This window comes from Drosophila grimshawi, unplaced genomic scaffold, assembly GCF_018153295.1.
Source record: "Drosophila grimshawi isolate 15287-2541.00 unplaced genomic scaffold, ASM1815329v1 contig_311, whole genome shotgun sequence".
NCBI classification, from domain to species: domain Eukaryota; kingdom Metazoa; phylum Arthropoda; class Insecta; order Diptera; family Drosophilidae; genus Drosophila; species Drosophila grimshawi.
The window spans coordinates 16,148,861-16,162,390 of NW_025063098.1; the positions used below are offsets into that span (position 1 = coordinate 16,148,861).

Here is a 13,530-nt window from a genome sequence, read left to right on the forward strand (position 1 = left end):
CAGAAACAAATTTCAAACAAAAAGAAAGAGAACAAGAGAAAAGTGGACATATTTGTAAAATCAATCCTAAGAAATCATTTAATTTTAAACACGATGCAAATAAAGTTATTAATTAAGGGTATCTTTTGTGAATCATAAACAACTGTAGAATCGCAGCCCAAAATTACTTGTATTGTGATTATTTGTACAATTAAATAAATATAATTATCTGTATATTGAAACCCTTTCCGTGACGATCCTTAATTCGCACTAGAAGATGAAAGCAATAATAACGCAATTGTGGCATTCTTATTCTAAATGATTAGGATAATTGACGTCTACCTTAACATATGCATAATTCTTAGTATACATTTTTTTTATAGTGTAAACACAACTCGAAATTGTGTTCACTTTTCATGTTTGAACTTGTTGTTGCTCCTGTTCTTTTTCGTGTGCTTTAGTTGGCTCTATTTCTTTCAAATATGCTTTGCCATTTTTTGTTGCTTTTCATGTTGTCTGTTTTACCTACACAACAAAAACCAGAGGAACAACAAAAAGAACAAATGACAGCAACTGCGCTGTCGCCGTCGCCGTCGCCGCAGCCGTTGCCTTCTCCGTCGTCGTCGTCGCCGTCGTCGTCATCGTCGTTGTTGTTGTCGTTGTCGTCATCATCGTCGGTAGTTTCTGTAGTAGGCGGAGCTTCATAGTCATTGGCCCGTTTTATTATGTTTCTCTCTCTTCTGTCGTTCGCTTTTGATGTTGCTGTTGTTGTTGGTGCTGCTGCTGCTGCTGCTGTTGTTGCTGTTGTTGTTGTTGTTATGTTGCATGCAACTGCTGCGTTGAGTAGTTGGCGCTTGTGTGGTTTGTGGCGCACGTTTTGCATTGGTGAGCATTCCGCTCTGTATGCGTGTATGCGCGCGTGTGTGTGTGCGTTGTGTGTGTGTGTGCGTTGTGTGTGTGTGAAACGTGTCTTCTGCTTTGCGTGTGTAGCTGTCATAAAACAATTGCTGTTATTTTTGTTGTTGCTGCCGCTGTTATTTAGTTTACATAAATTAAGTTGTATACAAATAGCATGTACATAATTATACACACACACCATCACACACTTGTACATCAAGTTAACCTATGGGACATGTTTGCCATTGTTCTTCATTTTTTTTTTTTGCCATTTGCCATTTTTAATTAAGTAATTGAGTCATTTGTCGTTTTGGTGTGCCTTTTTTATTGGTCGACATTTTTGCTTTTTGCATTTTATTTTGTTTAGCGTATATACATTTTATAAATTAATTTATTGTTGCCACGGCATAAAACAAGCAAAAACAATTTGATTGCTTAATTAGATACACACACACACACACACACATACAAACATACATATACACATACATATGTATGGAAAACTGAATTTGAAGTGCGTTTTTTTGTTTGTGTTTTTCATAATTAATTTATAGTTGTCTGGTTAACACAATTAACTTTATCTACACATAAATCAGTCCCACTAATTTGGTTTTAATTGCAATTATTATTGTGGCCATCAAGAACTTTCGATCCCACTCAGAAGCATTAACAATCAAAGTCACACCGATTACGTTTAATTGCTTTATATGTCAGTAATCGAATAATCAAAACTCACAACTCGATCTTTAGAGTATTGCCTATTGTCTGTCGTATGATTTATATATAAGTTACTAATAGGAAATAACTTTATACATAACACAAATTTAAATTTTCAATTCTTTGATTATTGAATTTTAAATATTCTGGCAAGTTGAGTTTTAAATAAAAACAAATATTAACAAATTGGAATGGTCTGAGTTTTGGGTTCACAAAATAAATAGTGAAGTATCCAAACTAGTATAGATTTATTAATAGATTTCACTTTTAATAGTGTGCGTATCTCAGCACAGGCACTGAAGAGTAAAAAATAAAAAAAAGTAGGGCATTGTTTTATTCATAAGCCCGAACTGAAATCATCGGCTTGCGACATACATACATACATGCATAAGCATACTTACATATGTACGTACACGCAATCTGAGGTAACGAAGCGCTGCACACAAATACACACAAACATTTTTACGCTCACGTCGATTATCTTGCCATCCCCTTCCCACCCATGAGATTGTGGCGTTTGCTGATAAGATCAATATGAGAATAAGTCTCCCACTATAGCTTGGGTCTTTCGTAGTACACCTTGATGAATCAAGCTGGATTGATCAATAATATAATATATATATCAATTATTAGTCTCTGCGCTTAAAAATGGCCGCCCTTATTTGTATCGGAAAACAAAATGTATAAAATGAAATTAACTTGATCTTGAATTGATATTAAATATTTCAAATGTGTTGATCTTGATTACGAATATATACATATGTAGCTTATAGGGTCGGAGATGCTTCCTTCTGTCTAATTTGCACATAACTATTTTTGGCCATTTTCAATGGTTGCATTGATAATGTGTTTAGCCTGCTTTTGGAGTCAACTGCAGTTGATAGGAAATCAACCAAGCTGTCCTGCCAAGAAGATTACAATTCCCTGGTGCTCAATTGCTTGCAGATCAGAACTCGCCATTACATAGAGGTGTCCGATATCATTTTCCGAATCAAAAACCAACTCATTCATTTTGTAACACTTTCAAAATTTGATTTTTAAATAATTGATTAGTATTCCTTCTATAACTTAAAGTTGGCACTGCTAATAGAATTATTTTCAATAAATATTTGTTTTTCATTTAAAAGGAAAAGAGGCAAAAAGTAAAGAAAAAAACACAATTTAATTAAGCATTCTTTATGGAAATCGTTTATTGATTTATAATTATTTCTAATTTTCTAATTAAAGCTACAAATTTAAAGACACCTTTGAAAACATTTCTTGTTAGATTGGTGCTATTATTTTGTTGACAAGTATACGTTCATTCAATCTACGGAATGGATCGTGCCTCATACCTTAAGTCAATACTCAAAAATGATGCTGCTATTTACTATTTAATTATTTATTTAATTTCATTGCAGAATTTCTAAAACTACTTTAAAAGCACATAGTATTCATTTATATTATTATTGTTATAATTGCACTGCGACCCATTAGATCTATTGAGCCCCCTTCTGAGCCTATAGCTCCTCCATTAAGCCAAGCTCCTGCACCAATGCTAGAATCTTTGCTGGGTCATAGCAAGCACACCTGGGATGATGCATCTTTTGGTCCTGGTTAAGGAAAGTATCCAAAGGCTGTTCTTCTCCCATGGTTATTACTTGCTTAGTTTATGTAACATTTACACAACAGCACATCCTATCCAACATTTTCAGTTTATTATGAATGATCTAAGCATTTTTTGTTGGTTTCCAAAATTCAGATAATTATTACGCAATGCGGCAAAAGTTGCATGTTGCATGTTGCTGCTTATGTACATATGTATGCATTTATGTATGTATGTTTGTATGTATATAAATGCGGGCTGTGAATTGCAGTATGCATATCGAAAAACGTTTTGGGCAACGCCCATCTCATTGATGGTAAGTGATGCAAACTGCAACAGTGGCGTGCCACACCCATTTCTGCGGGCACACATTTGCAGTTAGCCAGTAAACGATGCCATTAACGCGCATAAACGTAACTTACTCTCATTCGATGCTCGCCGCTTTCTCTCTCTCTCTCTCTCTCTTTCTCTCTCTTGTTCTCTCTCTCACACTCTCGCTCTTTGACTCTTTCTCTTTCCTTCTCTCTGCTGCTCCTTTGCTGCCTGCCCGGCTCTCTGCTGTGTTTGCTTGCTCTCGCAGCCGAATACTTCTTTTTTTTTCTGCTTTTATTTTATTTTTATTTGTTGTTTTTGTGTGCGCTTCTTCGTCCATGTTTCGTTCGTCGTTTAAGTCGTTATCAAAGTTGTTCATCGTCGTTTTTTGCGCCTTTTATGGAGTTTGGATGCAGCACGAAGTTTGTTGTTGTTGTTGTTGTCGTTGTTCGCGCTGCTGCTGCAGCTGCTCCTCAAGCGCATCACTGGCTTGCCAGGAGAGCAGAGCATTTTATATACCAGCATATATGTATAAATAAATATACGTTTATATAAATATATGTATGTACAAACTTAGGCCAATTGCAGGCATTACATCGCCCGGCCTTTTTATATCGTGCGCATCCATACATATATGCAGCCCTATATACATATTTATCTAGTTTCACCAATGCAGCCTGGTTGATATTGGAAAGTTTACTTCGAATCATATCATTTGTTGGTCAAAAATTAAGGAACATAATAATAAAATAGTACTTAAATATTTTATAAAAGAAAAAAATACTTAAATGTCTAATGAAAGATTGCACAAACTGAACTAAAGCCAGCGCTTTATGTTTACACTGTAAATAATCGCAAATAACTTATAATGTCACTTACAAAAATTGGTTAAGCTTTCACAAAGTTAAGTTCAAATAGATTGATCGAATATATATATAATAATTATTAATTAGCAATCTAAAATGATCAACAGAAGACAGCTCGACTAGAAGATCTTAAATACATATTAGGATTGCTAATATTCATTTGGTCCATATGAAAATACTATTTGGTTAGGAAAATCTGTATTGCCTCGATCTTAATGAAATTTGTAGAGTTCATCAATAATATGTCTGGGTATATTATATATCAATTGCAAGGATATATATATCGTATATATAGAATTGTGTCTTTTACTGCTTTCGGAATTCGATTTGCATCGATATTCGCCAAACGAGGACAGTTGTTGATTAAATTGAATAAAATTGATCTTCAAATATCATAATTTGATGTTTCTAACAGTTATAGTTTCTGAAATTGGTTGGATGATATACATATGTGTATTTACTTTATGGGGTTGCAGATGATTCCTTCTGCCTGTTACATACTTTTGCACAACTTCATTGTACCCTTTTCGCATTTTGAAAGTGCATAGAAATTATACGAGTATTCTCAACTTTTCAGTTTGAAAAGTTTTGTTTTAGTCTCATTAATCTAGCCAGCTAAAATATCTGTGTCGACTCGACATCAACTCTAACAGTCAGTTGTAAAATTAACTCGAGCAATAAAAAGACTCGAAAATATTTTGATACAATATTTGGCTGTTGTTTCATCTGCAAATTCACCAAAAACAGAATGAAAATGGGTATAAGAAATAGGGCCGTAAACCAACGAAGTGGTAATATTTTTGAATATCTGTGGAGAAAGATAGAGAGAGTCATTGAGAGAGAGAGAGAGAGAGAGAGATAGGGAGAGAGAGAGAGCACACAGCCTGGAGCCCGAATGCAGCCAAAATCGTAAAACGTAACAACAATAAAAAATAATAAATCGAAATATCCACAAAATGGCAGCCCCAAATGTGCTGCATGCAAAAACGAGTTGCGATGAAGACGAATTGATGCTGAGCAATGTGGCAAATGAAGCGAACCATGGAATGTCTACCGAATCCTAGATGATATCCTTTTTGCCCAGCCACACTGGCAATGAGACACACAAGCAATGCAAATAAACGCGTGGCAAGCAAAAGGAACAGCTAAAGCTTTTTAATGCGGCATGTGGGAGAGATAGAGCAGACACAGATGCGAATATAAAGTTAAGAAAGGACTTTAAGCAAATGGATTTGTATGCAGAGACAAACAGGCAGAGAGGGAAGATGAGAGAGAAAGATATATATGTTAAGGCACATACATACATATTTTAAAAGTAATTAATTAATACTTTTAAAAAATTCGCTGCCTTTTAAAATATTTAAGCAATATTTCAATTACTAACATGATTTTCGCCTCTATGTAGGTAGTCTATATGCATGTTTAAGTGCATATATAAATATATATATAAATATACATATATATATATAAATGTGTATATTTTGTTCAGTTCTACGACAATTATTTTGAACATTCTTAACTAATTGTATTTGTTGTATCTAATATATATATATATATATATATACATAAATATATTTCATTTTATTTTTAGAGCTACTTCTGAGAACTATTCTGACTTATAGTCAAATCATATAATATTCAACTAATGTTCACATTTTATACAATATTATACATATTATGTAGTATATAAATATTATAATATATGTAGCATTGAAAGTCTCCACTCCGAGATACAAAATTATGACTATGACATAGTTTTCGGATATTTGCTTTAATGTTTTCTCTCGGGTAAAACTCGGAGGTTCATGCTTAATTTAAAAGTCTTTATTGTGGGTTAAGGGGAGTACCAAGAACAAATTCGACGACACCTTTTAATGTCGACAATAACTTTCTGCTCTTATTGCTAACAAAGTTTCATTAAATAGATATATATTTTTTGAATATTTATGATTATAACTATTTTTTAAATAAACTGTTCCTTTAACATAATAAATGCCAATAAAATAATAATAATCAGGCTTAGAACCTGTATTAAAGAAAGAAAATCCTCTTTTCCAAATACCAGGTAACAAATTTGAATAAAGAAAATCCTCCTTACAAGGAAAAAAATTAACTTAGCTCCTGAGCATTCATTATTCATTTAAATAAGAATATTTTTTATGATTTATTTTAAGTTGTTTCTAAATATTCAAACATTTATGTAAACACTGCATGTTTTGACTCATATAATAATGGAAGTTAGTTAGTTAGTTAATCCATAAGAGCAGTTATAGTCAGGTCGGAAATGGGGCAACTCAAATAAGGACTACTTAGAAATTGATAGCTTTAGAGTCAGTTATTCAACTAGAGCAGCCATAAATAATGGCTACTTAGAAATTACCATCTTTGGCCAGTCAGTGAAGCTCTTTGGTTTCGCACTTCGTTTGGTTGAAAAACAAAAAAAAAACAGAGCTGTGATGTTATTCCTACTTTGGAATTCATTGGCTTGCACTAAATCTAGCAGGCAGTAACGCTTAACTTGGCTTTGCCTTAACCTGCGTCTGTGCTCGTTTTGCTGTAAAGTACTGTGCCCCATTCCTTGGAGATACCCGCCACCAGCCACCTGCCACCTGCCACCTGCCATCTGGTCTTTTCTTGTGCATTCGTCAAGAAATGCAGTAAACGATAATAAAACTGCATGTCGCATGGAGCGTTTTTATGCGCATGATGGGAAAAGTGGTTTGGGGGAGATGTTATGGGTATTGGCATGAGTATTGAGGATGTCACGCATCCTTGGCAGCCAGCAGGCGGAAGTTGGCAATGCTTGGCCTTTAGCTGCTTTTAGCCAAGTTAAGCTTGTTAAGCTTGGCACGAAAGCAGTTTTAATCTCAAAATTAAAACGTTTGTAATTTACCAGAAACTTTACGACATATACATATATATATATATATATATATATGTAGTATAAAGTAAAACCTCTAGCTTTCAGTCGCTTTCTCTATCGCTTTCGCCCTCCCCGCTCCTCGCTACCCACTCCGCCATTGTGTTGGTTTCTGTCATCGTCTCTGTCATTTTCGTAATCGTCGTTGTCATCGTCCTCGTCTTCGTCGTCATCTTCTTGTAGTCGTAATTCACTTGAACTTGTGTAATGCTTTTGGGTTTTACTCGTGCCAGAAATATATACACACACACACACACACACACAAGAACACACCCAAAATTTGTGTACGTAACCCCTTCTGTGGCCCCCTTGCCCCATGCATCAGTTTTGCATGCATTTATGTGTATAGTTTTTATTTTTATTATCGCAAATAACAAGCTTGTGCTGTCGATTTGTTTTTTTACGATCGAGAATATTATTATTTTGTTCACCCATGTTTTTCTTTTCCTTTTTATGTGTATTTTAATTTGACTTTAACCCTTTGACTTGGAAGTCGTGTTTCATAAATTGGCATAGATAAGAGTATCTACGGCTTGTCTTAGTTTTGTTACTCTTACTTTTGTTCAATTGAATTTCATTACTGCGACATTGTTCTGCTATCAATTCGCATTGTCCCCTTTGGCTTTTGGCTTATCAGAAGTGTGAATTTCATGTTATGCCTCTTTTTTTTCTTTTACATAATGTAATATAAATAATAGAGTAACTTCAGTTTAATACACAGTTTGATACATTGTTGTCAAGCAAACAAACTTAATTTGCCATCATAAGAAGAAAAAAACCTTGAAATCATTTAATCTCAGTTAAATGTATTTTATTGGAAAATGCGATTGTAAGTTACATATTAGAGCAGATATTTTAAATACTTTAAAGACTGGCATAAAAAATATTTCCTATTATTATGAAATAAATATAGATCAAAATATTTAGAGCATATTTGGTATATTTGGAAGTTATTTATTTGGAATTTAAACTATTTTATTTTTAAAGATCAGTTAAGGGCATTTCAAAATCGGTGTGATCAAATTAACTTTAATGACTAAGCTTTTATGTATTCCATCGTATCATTTAGTTGCCGTTATATATTTGCCACTTGCACGTTGTGCTGACATATGGCAATATATATATATATATATATAGATGTCTGGCTGTAAAATATAATTTTAATTATAAAACTTTGTATGGCGTTGCATTTCAATTGATATTCGAGCTTATATTAAATGCGAGTGGCAATTTGTCAAATGATTTGATGAGTTCATTTCAATTTAATTGGCATCCTTACAATTTAGCTAAAGATAAGTATAGTTTCTCACTTCATATATTATTTGTTAGAAATTGTAGTTTTTTTTATTGCTTTTAATTATTTTATCAAATACGTTGGCAATCTTTTGTAAATAAAACATTGCGAAATCGCATCTATTAGCATGTGCAAAGCTAAATAATCTACTTTATTTAAGTAAGCAAATGCAATCAATAGAGCCGCTAACAGGGAGGTCTAACAACTATAACAGCTAAGTAGAAATTGCGAAATAACAATCAGCATCTTGCAAGACGCTTGCCACAATGTTGCCACCAGCAATCATGTGGTGCACATGTGTCTAAATTGCATACACTTTAACAAAATAAATAATAAGATAATTCTAAAATATAGATTTATAAGCATGCTCTTCACTTAAATATCTAAAGATCTTCATTTAGCTTATGTACAAAAATAAATAGAATAAAGTTAAATAAAACTGCAAGTTAGAATCATCTAGTCGAGGCAAGTCGCCACTTGAACATAATTGTTAATGTTGTTAATTAACAAAAATTCCCTAAAACTAACAAATTTGGCTTGCTGAAAAACAGTTTGTTCAATATGATAAAAACCGATTTGGTTAAGAAAAGTTGATGACATTTTTACAGTTGCTCTATAATTTACTGAGGTATTTTATGTGTATATATATCATATCATTGTATTGTATTTGTACAGATATCCGCATTTTTATACCGACAGACATGGCTAAGTTGACACGGAATTTTAGGCAGATCGGGAAAAAGAAGTGTATAAACTATATGGGTTCCATAATAGAGTTATCTAGTTAGAGTCTCATATAGTCTCTGGCTGTATAGATATCAAAGTACATTTTTTTTTGCCAAGTGTAATTGCAATTGAATTGCAATGTGTGGGTTGTGTGTGTGTGTGTGTGTGTGTGTGTGTGTGTGTGTGTGTGTGTGCAATCTGTTGATTTTTAGCGCGCTTGGGGACTACGTCAACCGTTTATGGATTACACGTGCCGGGCATGCCAACTCGCTAAATGGCGGGGAAAATATTGAATGGTGGCAGCACTGTGGCAGCAATGCACATTTTTTTTATTAGGTAAATTCCATATTTTGCAAATATAAATAAATAAAAATGTATTTAAACGGGACAAGTATGTTTATTGTCGAATGTTGCAATATTTCTGCAGCCATAAATCTGTGCGTTTTATTTGCTGGGTCAGGCAAATGTCAGGTGCCTAGTCTTTAGCTATAAACAATGCATATTTATTTGTCTATGAAAAAATTGTGAACAATTTGTTACTTTATACAAGCTAATTTGTGTCGGTAGACAAATATCAGCATATTCAATTTTCATTGCCCTACTCATCCGACTATGTTGGATAATTAAATGAATCGTCAAGTCTCCTGGCAGCTGTCTCCACATGATCTACATTCAACTCGCTATTTTTAGAGAGCAACCTAGGCGTTTACGGACAGCATCTAAACGCCTCCCATCGGCCCTTCTATCTGCTCCTATAGACTTAGAAGAAGAACCTACCACGAAGCCATTATATATGAAATCCAAACATACTTGAAGTAAATATAGAATGTTTTGAGACTTGTTCATACGCTAATAAAGAAGTTTAATAAGGGTTTAATAACATTGAGTATTCTATTTGGCATTTTGAATAGAGACAAGAAAAATGTTAATCATTTATCTAGTCAATAGTCCTTCACAATTATAAGTTTCATATTTAAATTTGTGAAATTTGGGAAATTTATAAATTATTAATAAATAAATATATATTAAAATATCAGTACTATATATAAAATATTTTGGTTTCTTTTATTCAGCTGTCAAATTTGGAGAATATTAAAGAGCATTATAAAGTTCGTTTCAAGGAATAATATTTGTCTGAAGTTACAACATTTCAAAATTTGCTCCTTTTTCATCTTGACAGGCCAGATTGTAAATTGTATCTGTTAAATGCAAGTATAATAATTAGCGATTGTTTAACTTGTCTATATTTGTCAAACAAGTGCAGTGTTTACTGCTCTTTATACTATCTGCTGTGAATTGAAGGGTTGACATTGTGTCTGTGCTAGGGTAGACCCCACCGACACCCTAGACCCCTGGTCTTAGTTGTGAATTCAGTTTAAGTGCTAGCTCACATTGCACGACTTTCACTTTCAAATACACATGTAGGCTTATCACTTATCAGGGCTACGGATCAACGGTTGGCATTGATTGCACAAGCTTTGTTGGCTGCCCTTTTTGTGCGTGATAAGCGCAGTGCTTAGTTCCTTATCGAAGTGGTGTAGGGCTGTCGCCCTATTGCAAAACGTGACGGCTATCACGTTCCCTCTGCGCCTTGGCCATTAAAGCCAATTGGCAGTTGGCTTACAGCCAAAGCTAATGCGTTTGGTTTCCAGAAACGTTTTTCTAGCTACTGTTCGTTCACTAATTTCATACATGATTTCGATGGCAGCTCATATTTTCGACGCTTGAGTATAATTTAGACACTGAGGCTATAACTCGTCTTATAGACAGACGCCAAATGCTTGCTAGACTGTGCCATCGTAAAATTCTTCCTTGGTTCCTCAACGTTCGTTTTACGAGTAAACCCACCCCGCTCCTCTCCCCACTCAAAAAACGTTGACGTTGATGACGACGTTCAACAGCAAACAAACAACAACAACAATAACAGCGAACACATCTATTTGGCCGAAAGGTTTTCCTCACATTTTGGCATTGCCTGAGTTTGACGCTCGTAAAATGAAAAGTATGAGAAGCAGCTGATATATGTATATGCACATACACACATACTATATATATGTATATATATTTATATACACATATTGTACGTTGATTTTATGTCTTTCATTGCGTTCGAGTTTTGTTGCCATTTTTCGAACGTCTTTTTATTGCCGCCCCTTTACATTCGCGTTAATTGCTGTGACTGTGATATAAATCTGCTGATAAGACCTCTGTGTCTTTTTGAAATATCGGTCGGTCCTCGCCACATACTGCCCTTTCAATTGAATTGGGGAGGTTGCACCCCTGATTGAATCTCCAATTCGATTTTCGCCATTAACGATGAGCTTTTGATATGCACTTTTGGTGGTGTCTTCCCATATATTTAAAAAATATTTATACGCACATCTATACATCAATATGTATGCATATTTTTTATATCGTTCATAAAATCTTTTATAATTTATACAGTGTTTGTGGTTAATGGGTAAAAGTGTGCACTTGTTAAATCTGTGATAATTTCAATTGAAGGGCACTTACAATGAGTCTCTGTTTGACTTTGCTGTTTTAAATTGTAAATTGCCTTACAAATGGAAACGCCAAAATCGTACGAGCTGCGGATATGACTATTTCTATTTATACAGTTCTGAATTGCATGAGAAAGTGGAACATGTACGTCGAGGGATATTTCGATTATTCCTATGCGAGCCATTTGAAAAAGTGGTTCAAAATTGATGACTTTTTTTTGGCCAAATGTGATTATATACAACAAAAAAGATTTTCATATGAGATCTCATCGTTCCAGCCATTTGTTGCTTTAGAAGCTGATGGATTAATGTTGATGTGCAATATGATGAGCTTAGTTCGAATTTAGATGTGATCGATCGACTCAGATGTATTTAGTATCTTCAGTCGGATATATTCCAAGGTTAATTAAAACAAGTTGAATACTAAAAAGAGCTGGCTTGCGTCTGTTATTCAGCTTACAAACATCGGAGTAATCCAACCTATTTTTTTTCTTATCGGATTGACTTCACAGTTTTTTTTCTATTACACATATTAATGGAGTTGTACGTGCAAAAGTTGCTCAAGAGTTAATGCATCCATTAGTCCAAAGAACAAAAAAGAAACTGCTAAGTAAACATGCCGAAGATTTCATACTCTTGCATACCAAAGTCGAATTATTAATTGAGATATCCAACAATTTCTCCTACGGTGGTCTGATATAGATATTTTATGCTGGACTGCGATATACTCTGAATGCAAGTCTTTGCTTAAAATACAAATAAAAATATATATATATATGCGATTTATTTGCGTTTGAAGTCTATAGCTTTTATAATTACTTAGATCGGTTTAATCATGCAGGCAGGCAGATGAACATGCCTAGATTGACTTGGCTGTGGATCCTGTTTAAGTATATTCTGTCTGTTGCATACCTGTGCCCAACTTCGTTATACTCTTTTGACATACTTAGAAAAGACTACAAACAAGATTTGCTCAGTTACCATTTCGGCAATACAAATGGTATTTGAGCTGTGTCATTAGATGCCATTTCTGATAGGTAACATGATATTTGAATTAACAGGAAAAACCTGGCCAGTTGAATGTTGATTTAAAGTTAGTCAACTGCTGGTGCCATTACTATAATCAAATTAAGTCGAGTGACAATTTGTCGGAAGGCGTTAAAAAATCAATAAATAATTGAATTCGGAACTGATAAACTGTGGATTCGAATTTAAACGTAAATCATAGAATATCGCACATTTGTGTTTGTGCTTGAGGGTGCACATAAATATTTAAGTAGCGATAATTAGCGGAATAGGCATATCGCTTAATAAGTCATGTCACATTAATCTCAGATGCTGCTGTCCCGCGGCTCGCTATAAATTAAGCAAAACAATTTTGTCTTAGACACTATTTCGTGGCATCTACACGAAAACCATATGGGTTACACGCGGCGTATGCGTAATATGAATATTATTGCACCAGCCGATACGCGGGAATAAATTAGAGGCAATTGCAATTTGGTGCGCAGTTTTTACACTTGTTGCCAAGGCAGCTCAACACAACTGAGCAACCAAATTGACCGAGTGCAATTCGCAATACGTAGGCGAGACAGCGGCAGGGCGAGCAGAGAGTGTTAGGAGAGAGCGTGTGTCTTGGATGAGGGGAGAGAGTAAAGTCCGGCGGCAAGGCAAGTGTGAGAGAGAGTGAGTGAGAGAGAGAGAGAGAGAGAGAGCGGTGCATTGCAAATATT

At 34.5% G+C, this 13,530-nt stretch overlaps 1 protein-coding gene across 3 annotated transcripts in view; it reads right to left on the bottom strand.

Moving 5' to 3' along the window:
* LOC6567977 (protein doublesex) overlaps positions 1–13,530 on the bottom strand; it is a 44,757-nt gene that overhangs the window by 14,887 nt on the left and 16,340 nt on the right. The window lies entirely within an intron of this gene.